The sequence below is a fragment of the Pecten maximus genome, chromosome 8 (assembly GCF_902652985.1).
Source record: "Pecten maximus chromosome 8, xPecMax1.1, whole genome shotgun sequence".
NCBI classification, from domain to species: Eukaryota; Metazoa; Mollusca; class Bivalvia; order Pectinida; family Pectinidae; genus Pecten; species Pecten maximus.
The window spans coordinates 11,066,950-11,086,331 of NC_047022.1; the positions used below are offsets into that span (position 1 = coordinate 11,066,950).

A 19,382-nucleotide genomic window follows, 5' to 3' on the forward strand; every position below is an offset into this window, starting at 1 on the left:
CTTTATACACACCTTACTGACAGCTATATCTGATACACACCGTCAACTGAAAGCCATATCTGATACGCATTGTCAACTGACAGCCATATCCGATACACACTATCAACTGACAGCCATATCCGATACGCATTGTCAACTGACAGCCATATCCGATACACACTATCAACCGACAGCCATATATGATACACATTGTCAACTGACAGCCATATCCGATACGCATTATCAACTGACAGCCATAATCGATACACACAGTCAACTGACAGCCACATCTGATAGTCAACTGAAAGCCATATCTGATACGCATTGTCAACTGACAGCCATATCCAATACACACTATCAACTGACAGCCATATCTGATACACACTGTACTGACACCCACATCTTATATACACTGTAAACTGACAGCCATATCCGATACACACTATCAACTGACAGCCATATATGATACACATTCTCAACTGACAGCCATATCTGATACACACAGTCAACTGATAGTCACATCTGATATACAGTCAACTGACAACCATATTGGATACACACAATCAATAGGCAGCAATATCATATAGTCTCACTAACAGCCTGATCTGATACAAGCAAATTCTCCTTGACTGTCTTCTTATATTACAGTTCCAGATGAGGTCCTTAGTTTGTTTCCAGGTTCTGCCATGCAACACTGGTTCTTTTCGGAGGACCTCTTAACAATTAGCCTTCCCTGGTAACATTTTCAGCAAAAGATGTTTCCCTAGTTGCTGTTGTACTGCAGCCTTTTCCTGAATTGTCCATGACCTTCTGACAAAGGACTTGCGCTGTAGCCTTGCCCTCCATATTTAGCCTGAAAGAGAGATTAGAATTATCATTAATCTCAAAGCGATGGTAACCTGCTAACTCATTATTTCATATCAGGGTCAAAGTACATATTTTTTTTTGTATTTGTTTTATTTTTTCAGAGATTTTCATACAGTGTAAAGTACATAGTATACAATTGTATTCAGAATAATCATTATTACAGCACCATAGAACTGTAGATGATCCAACACAAATACATACATCTTAATCCAGATTCATAAAATCATTCACTTTTGATGAACTTTCTTAATGTTACTTTCCCACTGTATTTAAAGAAAGGAAGAAAGCAGAAGAGAAGTTGTAGAGCAAACAGAAAAATCATAACAATAACGCAATAGGAACGAAACAAGAAACATGGACAAAGACATATATATAGTAACAAAGACAGACATAGAGACAGAGAGAGAGAGGGAGAGAGAGACAGAGAGAGGTATCAGAAAATCTAATATTTACAGTATGGACTGTAGTCTACCCAAATGTACCCAGGACAGACAGAATTGCTGGTAAGACAATTTAGGTCTGACTTATAATTAGACCAGCTTTACTGTATATGAATGAAGACTGGCAAGGGAAAGACAAGAGGATTTAAACATGTATTGTCGTCCGCAAGTGTCATCACATATGATTATAGCAATAAAATTTTATTTTGAAATCTTATAGAAACAATAATATGTATTAACTTTGGTTAAATATAACATTACAAAGTATAGCAGTACATAAGAATCTAAGGACAATAATCAGCAAATTGAAGTTCTAAGAGATATTAAGTAATTTTTGCCACTTTTTCCATTCATTTTGAAAATTTTCCTTATACTTGTCCCCTTTACCCATTGCAATATATTTTTGTGTAACATAATGATCTTTAATAGTTTTTTTGAGACCAGTCAAAGATAAATTATTTTGTAGACACCTTGTTGAATAAATATACTGTTTAATAATTAAAATGATTGTACTGTCTATTGGTGTTCTTATTCCATCTTGATTATAGAATCCAAAAATAAAAGTTTCCTTATTATATGCGAAAGGTATCATTAAAGAATCTAATAAAAACTCAAAATTTTGTAACATAACTTGCACCTTATCACATTCCCAAAGTGTATGTTCTATTGTTTCAATATCAGTTTTGCACCAGTAGCAATACGGATTTTCTGCTATTCCTGCCTTAAATAGAAATGAATTTGTTGTTAAGATGTGTTGATTAATTCTATATTGTAGCCACTGTAGTTTTGAATTTTTGGTTATAATATATAAAATGGCAATTTGTATATTTTCCTCCATGTTTCATTATCAAAGTTGAAGATATCCCATTTTTTTCTTCCAGTGGATATTATGTTATTTTTACTGAGTAAATAGTAAAAGTCTTTTGTTCCCTTTTTACTGCGAAAAAGAATTTCCATATCAATTGGTATAAATGGCTATATAGGAGATGATAGTTCCTGTTTCTGAATATGTTTTCTAATAGCTGAGATAAGTCCTTGATATTTAAGGATGTTTGTATTAATATCAAAGACTCGTTGAAATTCTTCGAAGGAGTAAAATGAATTATTGTTTTTGTTTATTAAGTCTCTAATTACAATAATTCCTTTATTGTACCAATCTTGATAAAAAATATTCTGATTATCTACTTTAATTAATTTATTATACCAAATTGGTGTTTTAGCCAACATATCTGGGGATTCATATCAATTGTTTTTGTTAGAGAGTTTTATCCATGCTTTAAAGACATCTTTCCAGAATAGATTTTTACATTTATTGTGACATATTGAGATATATTCCATCCCACAGTTAGCCATAAGGTGATCATCAGCAAAAGATCTAAGAATTAACTGCCATTTACTTGAACTTGTAAAAAGTCTCCTTAACCATGTTAGCTTCAAAGATTCAATAAATGACTTCACATGTAACATTTTTAGCCCCCCATCAATGTATTTTTTAATAGTTACATCTCTTTTCACCTTATCTATTTTACTTTTCCAAAGAAAACAATACAATTCTGTGTTTAATTTTTTCAGGAAATTCTCATCTGGATTTGGCAAAGAGATAAAGAGATGATTGAACTGAGAAATTAATAAAGCCTTTATAATATGAATTCTACCGATTGGAGTTAAGACTCGTCGTTCCCAAATTCTAATAAGTGCCTTTAACTTTACTAATTTCTTATCATAATTTAGTTTAGGTATTCGATGAAGGTCAACATGAAATTCAATTCCTAAAAGTGTAAATGTTTGATTTCCCCACTGTAGATTCAGTTCAGGGTAGACAACTTCATCACTATATTTTTTGCTTCCAATCCAAATAGCCTGGGTTTTAGATACATTTATTTTCAATCCTGATATTTTTGCAACAGATTTTAATTCATCAATAGATTCTTTAAGGGATTTCTCTGTTCCATCCAAGATCAGTGAAGTGTCATCAGCATATTGAGACAGTAAAATAGGAATATTATCAATATCAATACCTTTTATATTATTATTATTCCTTATTCTAATAGCTAAGATTTCAGCACACATTATGAATATGTATGGTGCAATTGGGTCCCCCTGCCTACAGCCTCTCTCTATTTCAAAAAATGGAGACAGATTTCCCCCTTGATTAATCGCTGAGCTTGAATTGTTTTGTAGAACCTTCACCCATTTCTTAATATCTTTCCCAAATTTAAAAAAATCGAGAACTTTATCAATGAACTTCCAGGAAACAGAGTCAAAAGCCTTTTCAAAATCAATAATCAACAACATTCCAGGTATATTTTTATCTTCTGCATATTGCATAATATCATAAACAATTCGAGTGTTTTCCCCAATATAACGTCCCGAGATGAAACCTGTTTGACCAGTATGAATTAATTTGTTCAAAACTATTTTTATTCGGTTAGCTATTGATCCTGATGCAATTTTATAAATAATATTGAGTAAAGAAATTGGTCTCCAGTTTTTAAGATATTGTCGAGGCTTATCTCCCTTAGGTATACATGTTATTATGCCCTGTCTGTGTGTAATTGATAATTGACTCTGATTGAACCCATAATTAATTGATCTGACTATAAAAGTACCTAACTGTCAAAGTACATATAGGTCTCACTGATCTAATTTCAATCCAGCACACTCATTATATGACTATTCTTCTTAAAACATTTATGCGAAAACTCGTCACCTTTCAGAAGATGAACATCAATATCAAAACAAAGAATTACATATATCAGCCACCTGACACCCAAATTAGGAGTGTCATCCAGTATTTTTTAACATCTTGTTACTTAAAATAAGAAGAACTTAACCATTCTTATTCTGTAAAGCACTCAAAAGACTTTGCTTGTATTGGATGTCTGGCTACTATAAAATCTTTGAACTACATTTAGAAATCAATATGAAAATGTTTCCTTGGTTTTTCTTAATTCTGTAACTTAGTAAACTCTAAGACTAAATATGAAAATCCAAGAACATTTCAAGGACTTTTGAGAGTTAATGAAAATACCTGGACTTTTCAAGCACTGATTTGAAATTTAAGCAATTTTCATGGTCTGTACATGAACCATGATATAAAGCCTCATACAAAGTTTCATCAAACTTGGTTGATTTTTATAATATGTTCACAAAGTCTAATAATAATATAATTACAAAGGGAATTAACTACGAGTTCTGTATAATAATTCCCATTTTTGAACTCCTCCGAGACCTGATTGATATTAGGCTACATACAAAGGGATGACGCATGATGACAGAAAAAAAGGCTACTTTATTGGTCAGTCATAGACGGATTGAAACATCCCTGATGGCTTCTAAGTAAACCATACAGGCTTTCAGATACAGATTTTATGTAATAAGATATTTACTCAACAATGTCTTTTCCCTATATGAATATAGGTTCACTTTATGTAAGTAAACTTGTCTAAATTACTTACACTAATTTTGAAGAAGTCAACTGGACAAATCAAACTAGAACACTGACAAGCTAGCAAGGGCATATCTTGTGACAATCTAGTGACCTTGACCTTTAACCCAGTAACCTTCACCAAGAATCAATTGACTTCTTGTAAAATTACGATCAACTCTGCATATATATCTGACATGTTCTGCAGACATTAACTTTCAGTGATGGCACAATATTCAGATTCTTAGTTCAGCTGAACTTCTTTTTCTCGAAGTTATGAAAAACTTAAATTTGAGATATAACCAGAGCATTCAAGGTTACCAAGTATATTTTATATTAGTTTACAGTCCTGTTACCGTGTATATTTTGTATCAGTTTACAGTCAGAATTGAAATTACTTGTGTAAGTCTTCGAGTTATCAGAGTTTGAGACAACAAGATTTTACTGTAATAATACTGATATCATATATTACGATAATTTACACTCACCTTGTTGAAAAGTGACATAGGTGGCCATCAACACATTTCATGTTTTGCTTGGAATGCTTGCCATACATCACCAGGTTTACCAGTCTCCCAATAATTCATTTTCTTCGGTTGCATCCACACTTCAGAAAAAAGTAAAATAAATACAAATGTGCATATACAATCAGAGATGTGTCAATGAAAATTGAAATACAAATCTGTAATTACTCTAAGACTGTAAGTCAGGTCCTTTTCATTTCTGCATAAACATTCAAGCTACAATGCCATTTAAAGAAAAAAAAAAGGTGGATTTAATTTTAACAGGGATTTCCCTTGAGATACACCAAATTATGTTAATAACAGGGATTAATTACAAAGGAAATATTTTGCTTTTTGAAACAATTTTCAAATTACAGGGATATGCATTTAACAGATGGGCATTTAACAAGCTATTGGATACGTTGTGATGAAATACTCACCAGAACTGTTTCCTTCAGTCAAAAAAAACCCCGACTAAATCCAGAGCTTCTTTGCTATTCCCCTCTGTCCCATTTTTCTTTTGAAATCATAGATTCATGGTAAGGGAGAAGGAGGTCGCCATGCCGCCTTTTATTGATTGTTTTTACACCTCGCCCTATAAAGAATAATAAATTTTCTTACTTTGTATATATATAGGATTTTGTACATATTGTTAGGTAATAGCGACAGTATTGCTCAATAAAAAGATACTTGATTTGGATAAACATATCCATTTGAGTTGGTTATATATATACATGTATTGCTAAAGAAATAAATGATCAATGAAGTGATTCTAATACATACGAATGATCACAACACATTACACAGACAGAACACAAAATATAGAGCTATAATTACACTACAACCAATATGCCCTTGTCAATCGAACACAGAAGGTCCTATAAGTAAGAAACTATTTTCAGATTTCAGTATTCAATCCAAGTAAGATACAAGAGTACCATAGGACGGAACAATCTATACCTATAAAATGCCATATAGTGTTCTATTGAATTAATATAGAAGATTTGCATTACCTTAAAAGTGACTGTATATATATAGCTAGCTGGCATACTATAAATCTCACTTTAACTACAAAGTAAACGTGTAGGAGATCTTAAGACTGTGACAAGATTTGAACACTCAAAATAAATAAAAAAGAATAACTTCTGCTAAAAAAAAGTTAAATCAAAATTCTTTTTAGACACACAATTTCATATCCTGGTTATAAGCCTACCAACTTTCAAAGAAGTAAATTGAAAAATGTAAGAGGAGACAGGCATCTAAGGCATGATAAAGGGCTTATTTCCGGATAATTAGTTGTTTAGCAATAAAAAAAAAATTGCTCACTTTTTACCCCGACCCAAACATTTGTAGTGTTTTGAATCTCCATGACCTAGGGATGCTAGTCAAATATGAGTGATATCTATTGCTTTTTAATTAGTTCCTTCGGACCAGACCAGGTTATATTGTATTTGTACATACTGAATGTATATAATCAGGGATCAATCTAGGGCCGTTTTACTACCGGATTCGGTAGTTTCCCCTCGGTGATAAAATTCCCCTTCTGCAGAATATTCCCCTCAGAACTTAGATATTTCCCCTATTTCGACCTGGAAAATACCGTTTTCTCATACAATTTCCCCTATTTCATAATAGATTACTTTTTGATGTTTTCTCCGCGATCGTTTTGTTTTGTTTTGCAAGAAATAATTATCGAGGCGAATATTAAATCTTGTTCTTGTCTCGTTCAATCAGGCGCTTGACACGTCACATTTTCTGTGTACTATCAGCAAGCGTCTGGTTGAACGAAACTAGTAATCGACTACACGTGCTTCCGGTGGCATGATAACAATTCTTAACACTGTTTACGTTTACAATTATGTCTCACAAAGACCGATTCTACGTGAAAAAGCTTTCCAAAAGGGATGCATATGGAACAAAGAAACTAACAGATTTGTTCAGCAAGAAACCAAGGACGGACACAAATGACAACCAGGCCGGCAGTGGACTTTCAAACGAAGGAATCGTCTTGGTCAGGGTCACTTGATGCACTGATGAGGATATGTTCCGAGGGAAAAACAGAGGAAATGGTGGACATATTCAAAAATAAGAAAGAGAGAAGGCTTGATCTTTAATATGAATACAGAATATGTAAACATATATGCAATAGTGTCCCAGTGAAACAAGTAAACCCCCTGGAAGAAATATGTACTGTGTTTATTTTCTGTTTTTTAAAAAGAATCTCACACGCTTGAAAGCTGTCAGTAGAGCCAATCTAAATAGTCTTGGAATGCTTAAAATCATTTTCAGCCTGCGGCCCCTTGGAACCCCGGCTATTTTCCCCTGAATACAGAAAAGGGTATATTCCCCTAAACCCTAGATTGATCCCTGATAATAAAAGGTGCCTTTAATTAGAATTAAGTATTTTACCTTTGTCTGCATAAATTTCTTTCTGAAATCACGGAGTATCCATTTTTCTTTGAAGCCATTCTCTGGCAACGCGTCCGCAATCTCTTCATGCTACAATTTTAAAAAGATTAATTATTACATAATCTCTCAAGACTTTTTGCTAAGTTTGTGGACATAAACTTTTAATACCTCAAAATAAATCAAAGGGTCAAAGGCCCTGAGAAATGTCAAGGTCTGAGGTCATATAACAAGAAATTTAATACCGGGTATTGGACTTTACAGTCAGACAGCTACATTTGTAGATGAAATATCTTAATCTGGTTATTCCTATTCTATATATATTCAAGAAAACATGTATTTATCTGCTGTCAACTTTCCAATAGCTGAGTATAGTTCTTTCCTTATTTCTTTAATGTTTGTGGAAGATTATTGATATACTTTGTAATCAGAAAAGCTGCTTGTGAACTTTGAAAAAAACAACTGAAGGATAAACCGGTCTACTTACAGTAACATGTAATATGTAATATGTATTTTTTCACCCTTAGTAACATCGAAAATGCTAATATTTTACCGCCAATAGAAACCTGCAGTCATGCTGTCGGTCACGCTGTCCGACGAGACATATATATATATATAGCCCGAGTTTTCTCTGGCCCTGTCACCATGTCTGGTGTAGGGCCAGAACGCACTACTATATCATGAAAACCTGGAATTATCTGTCACCGTTTGGTGTCGCTAAGAATTTGGTGCAAATACAATAAAATCGGGTTTGACATAACACCTACCTTACATATATGGATAAATGAGATATTTATTTACCTCAGAACACCCATTTAGTCCCATCTAGGTGTTTTATTCCGTCCGTATAGACCCTCGCTTTACGCTAGTCAAAATTTCATACTAGACTCGACGCCATATTGCTAACAATGTAGGTCGCAGGCGTCCTAATTTAGTAATTACCCTAATCACTGCGCGATGGAGCAAAAAGGAAAATATACAACATTTATTTTTATATATTTTACCCCTGATAATTTATAAATAATGATTTTTTTTAATAAATATAACAGGTTTTGGGAAATAATAACCTTAGTTTTCTTAATTTAAACTATGCAAAAGAAAAACACCATCATATGTGGTCTTTTCGGTCCATTGCGTTCCGATTCGGGTGGTTAGTCGTACCGTCGCTTACAAAATGGTGGATCAACAGTACAAAATTTTGTTCTGTCATCTTAAGGTTGAACAAAGGGGCATGTCTAGTCTTACATTAAAAATAGCCAGAAATACATATATATATCAAGTCTTGATATATATAGATATTGCTGGCTATTTTCTATTATAAGACTAGACATGCCCGCCCCCTGTGGTTGAACTATCAATTTAAACAACACTTTGAACATTGACTCGTCTAAAAAAACAGATGATCTTCATGATGAGTCAAACTACACTATTCGCTTTATTTGCCATTAGGTTATACTGGTTGTGAGTTGGCTCAGCGCGCAAGTACAAAAGAACATTAGATAGCAAGGCAAACATTTTCAACAATATTAGCGAGAGCAAGCATCTACATTCTTCATTTGCTTGTTCTGTGTTTGACTCGCACCTTCAAAATGACATGGTAATCATTAATGTCATAAGATTATATTCTTAAAGTCGGGTAGGCCTATCCGCCGAATCTATTCCCGTCAAGTCCTGCGACCTTTAAATAATTTCTATTCCTGTCTCGCACAACATTTCATTATACTGACACAATCTTCAATATGATAGGTCAATTAATTTAGGCAACAGGATCCACATTAAAATACTTTGTATAAATATAAAAGTAGGCCCTGAGTACAGCTACACTAGTACTCACAGGGGCTTGGCACGATTTTCCAAATGATAGTCCATATATATATGTATATAGTATCAAGGGTAGTAACTACAAAGAGGGGGAAGACGAACGTATTTAAAAAAAAATAATTTGTCGTATTCTGCGGGTCAAAAATCTTAGTGACACATACATTACATTAAAGAGAAATGTTTTATCTTTCCAATGAGTGTTCGATGAACAAAATTGGCCAAGTATTATCCAAGTTATGACCTGACGAATTCGGAAATAGATACTGAAATGGCTAGGTCGGAATCTCCCTGTCCGGTTGAATAGTCGCCTCGCCTCTAATGGGTACCTCAATAACCATTCAGAAATCGAAAAATCGACGCTTGCAGCGGTATAGAGTAACCATAACTATGTCAATATAGGATGTCGGTTGGTTATGTTATCCGTCATGTGCCGTAGCCAATTCCATATTACATCACCGAGCTTACCGTCAGCAAAAAGAACCGCCATCTTTCCCTAACCTTTCGTGACTTTGTTTATGTCGTTACAGTGGTGGTACAGCCAAGAAGCGTTCCGAATGAAGGGAAAGATGGTGGTTCTTTTTGCTGACGGTAAGCTCGGTGATGTAATATGGAATTGGCTACGGCACATGACGGATAACATAACCAACCGACATCCTATATTGACATAGTTATGGTTACTCTATACCGCTGCAAGCGTCGATTTTTCGATTTCTGAATGGTTATTGAGGTACCCATTAGAGGCGAGGCGACTATTCAACCGGACAGGGAGATTCCGACCTAGCCATTTCAGTATCTATTTCCGAATTCGTCAGGTCATAACTTGGATAATACTTGGCCAATTTTGTTCATCGAACACTCATTGGAAAGATAAAACATTTCTCTTTAGTGTAATGTATGTGTCACTAAGATTTTTGACCCGCAGAATACGACAAATTATTATTTTTTTAAATACGTTCGTCTTCCCCCTCTTTGTAGTTACTACCCTTGATACTATATACATATATATATGGACTATCATTTGGAAAATCGTGCCAAGCCCCTGTGCTAGTACTGTAGGCTGTAGCCTATAGCCAAGAGGAGATCGAGACAAAGATGGCGGATCTAGATCTACCTAATTTAATAGATAATATTATGAGATTCTAATGATGTATGCGATAAAAATCAAACTGGGTAATCTTGAATATTCACTTGATAACATAGCTCAAATATTTTATACAATATACAACGACTGGTATTTATAAAATCGTTACTTACTCTGTGCCCGAAAAGTCACCTTCCTCCTGTATGTGCTTCCGGTTGAAAACGAACATGCGCATTGGTGTGTGTGTGTGTGTGTTGAAAAACCGCGCGATGCAAACATTTTTACACAACTGCAACACACATTACACGAAAATCCTGCCAACTGAAACATGTCACAATTTTCACATATATGATAAAAAACATCATTTTAGACCGGAAAAAAAAGAATGTCAAGTGAATGCCGGAAAATCGGCATTCACTTGCTCAAGTGCATTCAGTTGTTGGTGCGTAAGCGTGTGTGTGCATTCAGTTGGCAGGATTTACAAACACACACACACACACACACACACACACATACATGTATACACTGCCAAGTGAATGCACGTGACTGGATACCGGCAACTGGGTGCCCCTATTTCCAAATAGCCTAGAGAGATAAAATTTTACAAACATACCCAAATTGACATCGCGAATGCTGCTAGCTACTTCGTTTTTTGATTATACAAATATTTGAAAACACGACTGGACACTGCCAACTGATGACTTCCGGTGTAAAAACCTTATACACACTGTCAAGTGAATGCCGAAACACATACACACGGGCAAGTGAATGCCGAAACCCATACACACGGTCAAGTGAATGCCGAAACACATACACACGAGCAAGTGAATGCCGAAACCCATACACACTGTCAAGTGAATGCCGAAACACATACACACGGGCAAGTGAATGCCGAAACCCATACACACGGTCAAGTGAATGCCGAAACACATACAAACGGGCAAGTGAATGCCGAAACCCATACACACGGTCAACGGAATGCCGAATCCCATACACACTGTCAAGTGAATGCCGAAACACATACACACGGTCAAGTGAATGCCGAAACCCACACACACGGGCAAGTGAATGCCGAATCCCATACACATTGTCAAGTGAATGCCGAATCCCATACACACGGGCAAGTGAATGCCGAAACCCATACACACGGTCAAGTGAATGCCGAAACCCATACACACGGTCAAGTGAATGCCGAAACCCATACACACTGTCAACTGAATGCCGAAACACATACACACGGGCAAGTGAATGCCGAAACACATACACACGGTCAACTGAATGCCGAAACACATACACACGGGCAAGTGAATGCCGAAACCCATACACACGGTCAACTGAATGCCGAATCCCATACACACTGTCAAGTGAATGCCGAAACACATACACACGGTCAAGTGAATGCCGAAACCCACACACACGGGCAAGTGAATGCCGAATCCCATACACATTGTCAAGTGAATGCCGAATCCCATACACACGGTCAAGTGAATGCCGAACCTCACACACACGGGCAAGTGAATGCCGAATCCCATACACACTGTCAAGTGAATGCCGAAACACATACACACGGTCAAGTGAATGCCGAAACACATACACACGGGCAAGTGAATGCCGAAACCCATACACACGGTCAAGTGAATGCCGAAACCCATACACACGGTCAAGTGAATGCCGAAACCCATACACACGGGCAAGTGAATGCCGAAACCCATACACACGGGCAAGTGAATGCCGAAACCCATACACACGGTCAACTGAATGCCGAATCCCATACACACTGTCAAGTGAATGCCGAAACACATACACACGGTCAAGTGAATGCCGAAACCCACACACACGGGCAAGTGAATGCCGAATCCCATACACATTGTCAAGTGAATGCCGAATCCCATACACACGGTCAAGTGAATGCCGAACCTCACACACACGGGCAAGTGAATGCCGAATCCCATACACACTGTCAAGTGAATGCCGAAACACATACACACGGTCAAGTGAATGCCGAAACACATACACACGGGCAAGTGAATGCCGAAACCCATACACACGGTCAAGTGAATGCCGAAACCCATACACACGGTCAAGTGAATGCCGAAACCCATACACACGGGCAAGTGAATGCCGAAACCCATACACACGGGCAAGTGATGGCCGAAACCCACACACACGTGCAAGTGAATGCCGAAACCCATACACACGGTCAAGTGAATGCCGAAACCCATACACACGGTCAAGTGAATGCCGAAACCCATACACACGGTCAAGTGAATGCAGAAACCCATACACACGGGCAAGTGAATGCCGAAACCAATACACACGGTCAAGTGAATGTCGAAACCCAAACACACGGTCAAGTGAATGCCGAAACCTATACACATGGGCAAGTGAATGCCGAATCCCATACACACTGTCAAGTGATGGCCGAAACCCACACACACGTGCAAGTGAAAGCCGAAACCCGTACACACTGTCAAGTGAATGCCGAAACCAATACCCACGGTCAAGTGAATGCCGAAGCCCATACACACGGTCAAGTGAATGCCGAAACCCATACACACGGGCAAGTGATGGCCGAAACTCATACACACGGTCAAGTGAATGCCGAAACTCACACACCGGCAAGTGAATGCCGAATCCCATACACACTGTCAAGTGAATGCCGAAACCCATACACACGGTCAAGTGAATGCCGAAACCCATACACACGGTCAAGTGAATGCCGAAACCCATACACACGGGCAAGTGAATGCCGAATCCCATACACACGGTCAAGTGAATGCCGAAACTCACACACACGGGCAAGTGAATGCCGAATCCCATACACACGGGCAAGTGAATGCCGAAACCCATACACACGGTCAAGTGAATGCCGAATTCCATACACACTGTCAAGTGAATGCCGAAACCCATACACACGGTCAAGTGAATGCCGAAACACATACACACGGGCAAGTGAATGCCGAATCCCATACACACGGGCAAGTGATGGCCGAAACCCACACACACGTGCAGGTGAATGCCGAAACCCATACACACGGGCAAGTGATGGCCGAAACCCACACACACGTGCAGGTGAATGCCGAAACACATACACACGAGCAAGTGAATGCCGAAACCCATACACACTGTCAAGTGAATGCCGAAACACATACACACGGGCAAGTGAATGCCGAAACCCATACACACGGTCAAGTGAATGCCGAAACACATACAAACGGGCAAGTGAATGCCGAAACCCATACACACGGTCAACGGAATGCCGAATCCCATACACACTGTCAAGTGAATGCCGAAACACATACACACGGTCAAGTGAATGCCGAAACCCACACACACGGGCAAGTGAATGCCGAATCCCATACACATTGTCAAGTGAATGCCGAATCCCATACACACGGGCAAGTGAATGCCGAAACCCATACACACGGTCAAGTGAATGCCGAAACCCATACACACGGTCAAGTGAATGCCGAAACCCATACACACTGTCAACTGAATGCCGAAACACATACACACGGGCAAGTGAATGCCGAAACACATACACACGGTCAACTGAATGCCGAAACACATACACACGGGCAAGTGAATGCCGAAACCCATACACACGGTCAACTGAATGCCAAATCCCATACACACTGTCAAGTGAATGCCGAAACACATACACACGGTCAAGTGAATGCCGAAACCCACACACACGGGCAAGTGAATGCCGAATCCCATACACATTGTCAAGTGAATGCCGAATCCCATACACACGGTCAAGTGAATGCCGAACCTCACACACACGGGCAAGTGAATGCCGAATCCCATACACATTGTCAAGTGAATGCCGAAACACATACACACGGTCAAGTGAATGCCGAAACACATACACACGGGCAAGTGAATGCCGAAACCCATACACACGGTCAAGTGAATGCCGAAACCCATACACACGGGCAAGTGAATGCCGAAACCCATACACACGGGCAAGTGAATGCCGAAACCCATACACACGGTCAACTGAATGCCGAATCCCATACACACTGTCAAGTGAATGCCGAAACACATACACACGGTCAAGTGAATGCCGAAACCCACACACACGGGCAAGTGAATGCCGAATCCCATACACACTGTCAAGTGAATGCCGAATCCCATACACACGGTCAAGTGAATGCCGAACCTCACACACACGGGCAAGTGAATGCCGAATCCCATACACATTGTCAAGTGAATGCCGAAACACATACACACGGTCAAGTGAATGCCGAAACACATACACACGGGCAAGTGAATGCCGAAACCCATACACACGGTCAAGTGAATGCCGAAACCCATACACACGGTCAAGTGAATGCCGAAACCCATACACACGGGCAAGTGAATGCCGAAACCCATACACACGGGCAAGTGATGGCCGAAACCCATACACACGGTCAAGTGAATGCCGAAACCCATACACACGGTCAAGTGAATGCCGAATCCCATACACACGGTCAAGTGAATGCCGAAACCCATACACACGGTCAAGTGAATGCAGAAACCCATACACACGGGCAAGTGAATGCCGAAACCCATACACACGGTCAAGTGAATGCCGAAACCCATACACACGGTCAAGTGAATGCCGAAACCCATACACACGGGCAAGTGAATGCCGAATCCCATACACACGGTCAAGTGAATGCCGAAACCCATACACACGTGCAAGTGAATGCCGAAACCCATACACACGGTCAAGTGAATGCCGAAACCCATACACACGGGCAAGTGAATGCCGAAATCCCATACACACTGTCAAGTGAATGCCGAATCCCATACACACGGTCAAGTGAATGCCGAAACCCATACACACGGTCAAGTGAATGCCGAAACCCATACACACGGTCAAGTGAATGCCGAAACCCATACACACGGTCAAGTGAATGCCGAAACACATACACACGGGCAAGTGAATGCCGAAACACATACACACGGTCAACTGAATGCCGAAACACATACACACGGGCAAGTGAATGCCGAAACCCATACACACGGTCAACTGAATGCCGAATCCCATACACACTGTCAAGTGAATGCCGAAACCCATACACACGGTCAAGTGAATGCCGAAACCCACACACACGGGCAAGTGAATGCCGAATCCCATACACATTGTCAAGTGAATGCCGAATCCCATACACACGGTCAAGTGAATGCCGAACCTCACACACACGGGCAAGTGAATGCCGAATCCCATACACATTGTCAAGTGAATGCCGAAACACATACACACGGTCAAGTGAATGCCGAAACACATACACACGGGCAAGTGAATGCCGGAACCCATACACACGGTCAAGTGAATGCCGAAACCCATACACACGGGCAAGTGAATGCCGAAACCCATACACACGGGCAAGTGAATGCCGAAACCCATACACACGGTCAACTGAATGCCGAATCCCATACACACTGTCAAGTGAATGCCGAAACACATACACACGGTCAAGTGAATGCCGAAACCCACACACACGGGCAAGTGAATGCCGAATCCCATACACATTGTCAAGTGAATGCCGAATCCCATACACACGGTCAAGTGAATGCCGAACCTCACACACACGGGCAAGTGAATGCCGAATCCCATACACATTGTCAAGTGAATGCCGAAACACATACACACGGTCAAGTGAATGCCGAAACACATACACACGGGCAAGTGAATGCCGAAACCCATACACACGGTCAAGTGAATGCCGAAACCCATACACACGGTCAAGTGAATGCCGAAACCCATACACACGGGCAAGTGAATGCCGAAACCCATACACACGGGCAAGTGATGGCCGAAACCCACACACACGTGCAAGTGAATGCCGAAACCCATACACACGGTCAAGTGAATGCCGAATCCCATACACACGGTCAAGTGAATGCCGAAACCCATACACACGGTCAAGTGAATGCAGAAACCCATACACACGGGCAAGTGAATGCCGAAACCAATACACACGGTCAAGTGAATGTCGAAACCCAAACACACGGTCAAGTGAATGCCGAAACCTATACACATGGGCAAGTGAATGCCGAATCCCATACACACTGTCAAGTGATGGCCGAAACCCACACACACGTGCAAGTGAAAGCCGAAACCCGTACACACGGTCAAGTGAATGCCGAAACCCATACCCACGGTCAAGTGAATGCCGAAGCCCATACACACGGTCAAGTGAATGCCGAAACCCATACACACGGGCAAGTGATGGCCGAAACTCATACACACGGTCAAGTGAATGCCGAAACTCACACACCGGCAAGTGAATGCCGAATCCCATACACACTGTCAAGTGAATGCCGAAACCCATACACACGGTCAAGTGAATGCCGAAACCCATACACACGGTCAAGTGAATGCCGAAACCCATACACACGGGCAAGTGAATGCCGAATCCCATACACACGGTCAAGTGAATGCCGAAACTCACACACACGGGCAAGTGAATGCCGAATCCCATACACACGGGCAAGTGAATGCCGAAACCCATACACACGGTCAAGTGAATGCCGAAACCCATACACACGGTCAAGTGAATGCAGAAACCCATACACACGGGCAAGTGAATGCCGAAACCAATACAAACGGTCAAGTGAATGTCGAAACCCAAACACACGGTCAAGTGAATGCCGAAACCTATACACATGGGCAAGTGAATGCCGAATCCCATACACACTGTCAAGTGATGGCCGAAACCCACACACACGTGCAAGTGAAAGCCGAAACCCGTACACACGGTCAAGTGAATGCCGAAACCCATACCCACGGTCAAGTGAATGCCGAAGCCCATACACACGGTCAAGTGAATGCCGAAACCCATACACACGGGCAAGTGATGGCCGAAACTCATACACACGGTCAAGTGAATGCCGAAACTCACACACCGGCAAGTGAATGCCGAATCCCATACACACTGTCAAGTGAATGCCGAAACCCATACACACGGTCAAGTGAATGCCGAAACCCATACACACGGTCAAGTGAATGCCGAAACCCATACACACGGGCAAGTGAATGCCGAATCCCATACACACGGTCAAGTGAATGCCGAAACCCACACACACGGGCAAGTGAATGCCGAATCCCATACACACGGGCAAGTGAATGCCGAAACCCATACACACGGTCAAGTGAATGCCGAATTCCATACACACTGTCAAGTGAATGCCGAAACCCATACACACGGTCAAGTGAATGCCGAAACACATACACACGGGCAAGTGAATGCCGAATCCCATACACACGGGCAAGTGATGGCCGAAACCCACACACACGTGCAGGTGAATGCCGAAACCCATACACACGCTCAAGTGAATGCCGAAACCTATACACACGGTCAAGTGAATGCCGAAACCCATACACACGGGCAGGTCATAGCCGAAACCCATACAAACGGGCAAGTGATGGCCGAAACCAATTCAGACGGTCGAGTCATGGCCGCATCCCATCCACTCATCACCCGTGATGGCTTAATATGTGATTTATATGTCCAGTGGCGGCTTTATACAAGATGTATAGTTCCCGTGGTGGCTTTATACAAAATGTAAATGTCCCATGGTGACTTTATACAAGATGTATTTGGCCCGCGGTTGCTTTATATGGGATGTATATGTCCCCTAGTGGCTTCATACAAGATGTATATGTCCCGTGTGGCTTAATATAAGATGCATTTGTCCCGTGGTGGCTTTATACAAGATGTATATGTCCCTTGGTGGCTTGATTCAAGATATAAATGTCCCGTAGTGGCTTTTTAAAAGATGTATACGTCCCGTGGTGGCTTGATTCAAGATATAATTGTCCCGTGGTGGCTTTCTACAAGATGTATATGTCCCAAGGTGGCTTTATACAAGACGTATACGTCATGTGGTGGCTTTAAACAAGACGTATATACCCCGTGTGGCTTGATACAAGATGTATACGTCATGTGGTGGCTTTATACAAGATGTATATGTTATGTGATGGCTTTATACAAGATGTATACGTCCCGTGGTGGCTTTATAGATGTATATGGCCCGTGGTGACTTAATATGAGAGGTATATGTCCCGTGGTTGCTTTATACAAGATGTAGTTGTCCCGTGGTGGCTCTTTTACTAGATTGATACATGTATGTCCCATGGTAGCGTTATATCAGATGCAAATGTCCCGTGGTGGCTGAATATGAGATGCATATGTCCCGTGGCAGTTTTAGATAAACTCGGGGGAAACCTATGCATCCCCCGTTGGCTTTACCAGTAGGGGGACTGGTGCTGTCAAAATCGGGAACTTATTCCATTGATTGATGTTGGCAACGTTGTTACATCCTCTAAAATTATTCTTAAAAAACAACAAAAAATAAACTCAACATATTTATTTTTCCTTTTTAATAATATTAAATAAAATTGATTGATACAAAAAATAGAGTTGTTGTTATATATGTCATTCATAACCATATTTGATAGTTCTAATATATATGTATCTCATATCTGACAATCAACATGAACAGATCTTATACTGAGACTGACAGCCATATCTTATACACACTGTACTTACAGCTATATCTGACACACACTGTCAACTGACACCCACATCTGACATACACTGTCAACTGACAGCCATATCTGACACACACTGTCAACTGACAGCCATATCTGACACACACTGTCAACTGACAGCCATATCTGACACACACTGTCAACTGACTGCCATATCTGATACGCATTGTCAACTGACAGCCATATCTGATACACACTGTCAACTGACAGCCATATCTGATACACACTGTCAACTGACAGCCATATCTGACACACACTGTCAACTGACAGCCATATCTGACACACACTGTCAACTGACTGCCATATC

At 40.3% G+C, this 19,382-nt stretch overlaps 1 long non-coding RNA gene across 1 annotated transcript; it reads right to left on the reverse strand.

Annotated features, from left to right (window-relative positions):
• Positions 1-421: 421 nt before the first annotated feature.
• LOC117332455 lies at positions 422-7,899 on the reverse strand. Its single transcript, XR_004533736.1, has 4 exons — positions 7,626-7,899; positions 5,657-5,811; positions 5,202-5,320; positions 422-832 (listed from the first exon to the last, which is right to left on the reverse strand). It is a non-coding gene; the product is annotated as an uncharacterized LOC117332455 (long non-coding RNA).
• Between the last annotated feature and the right edge of the window lie 11,483 nt (positions 7,900-19,382).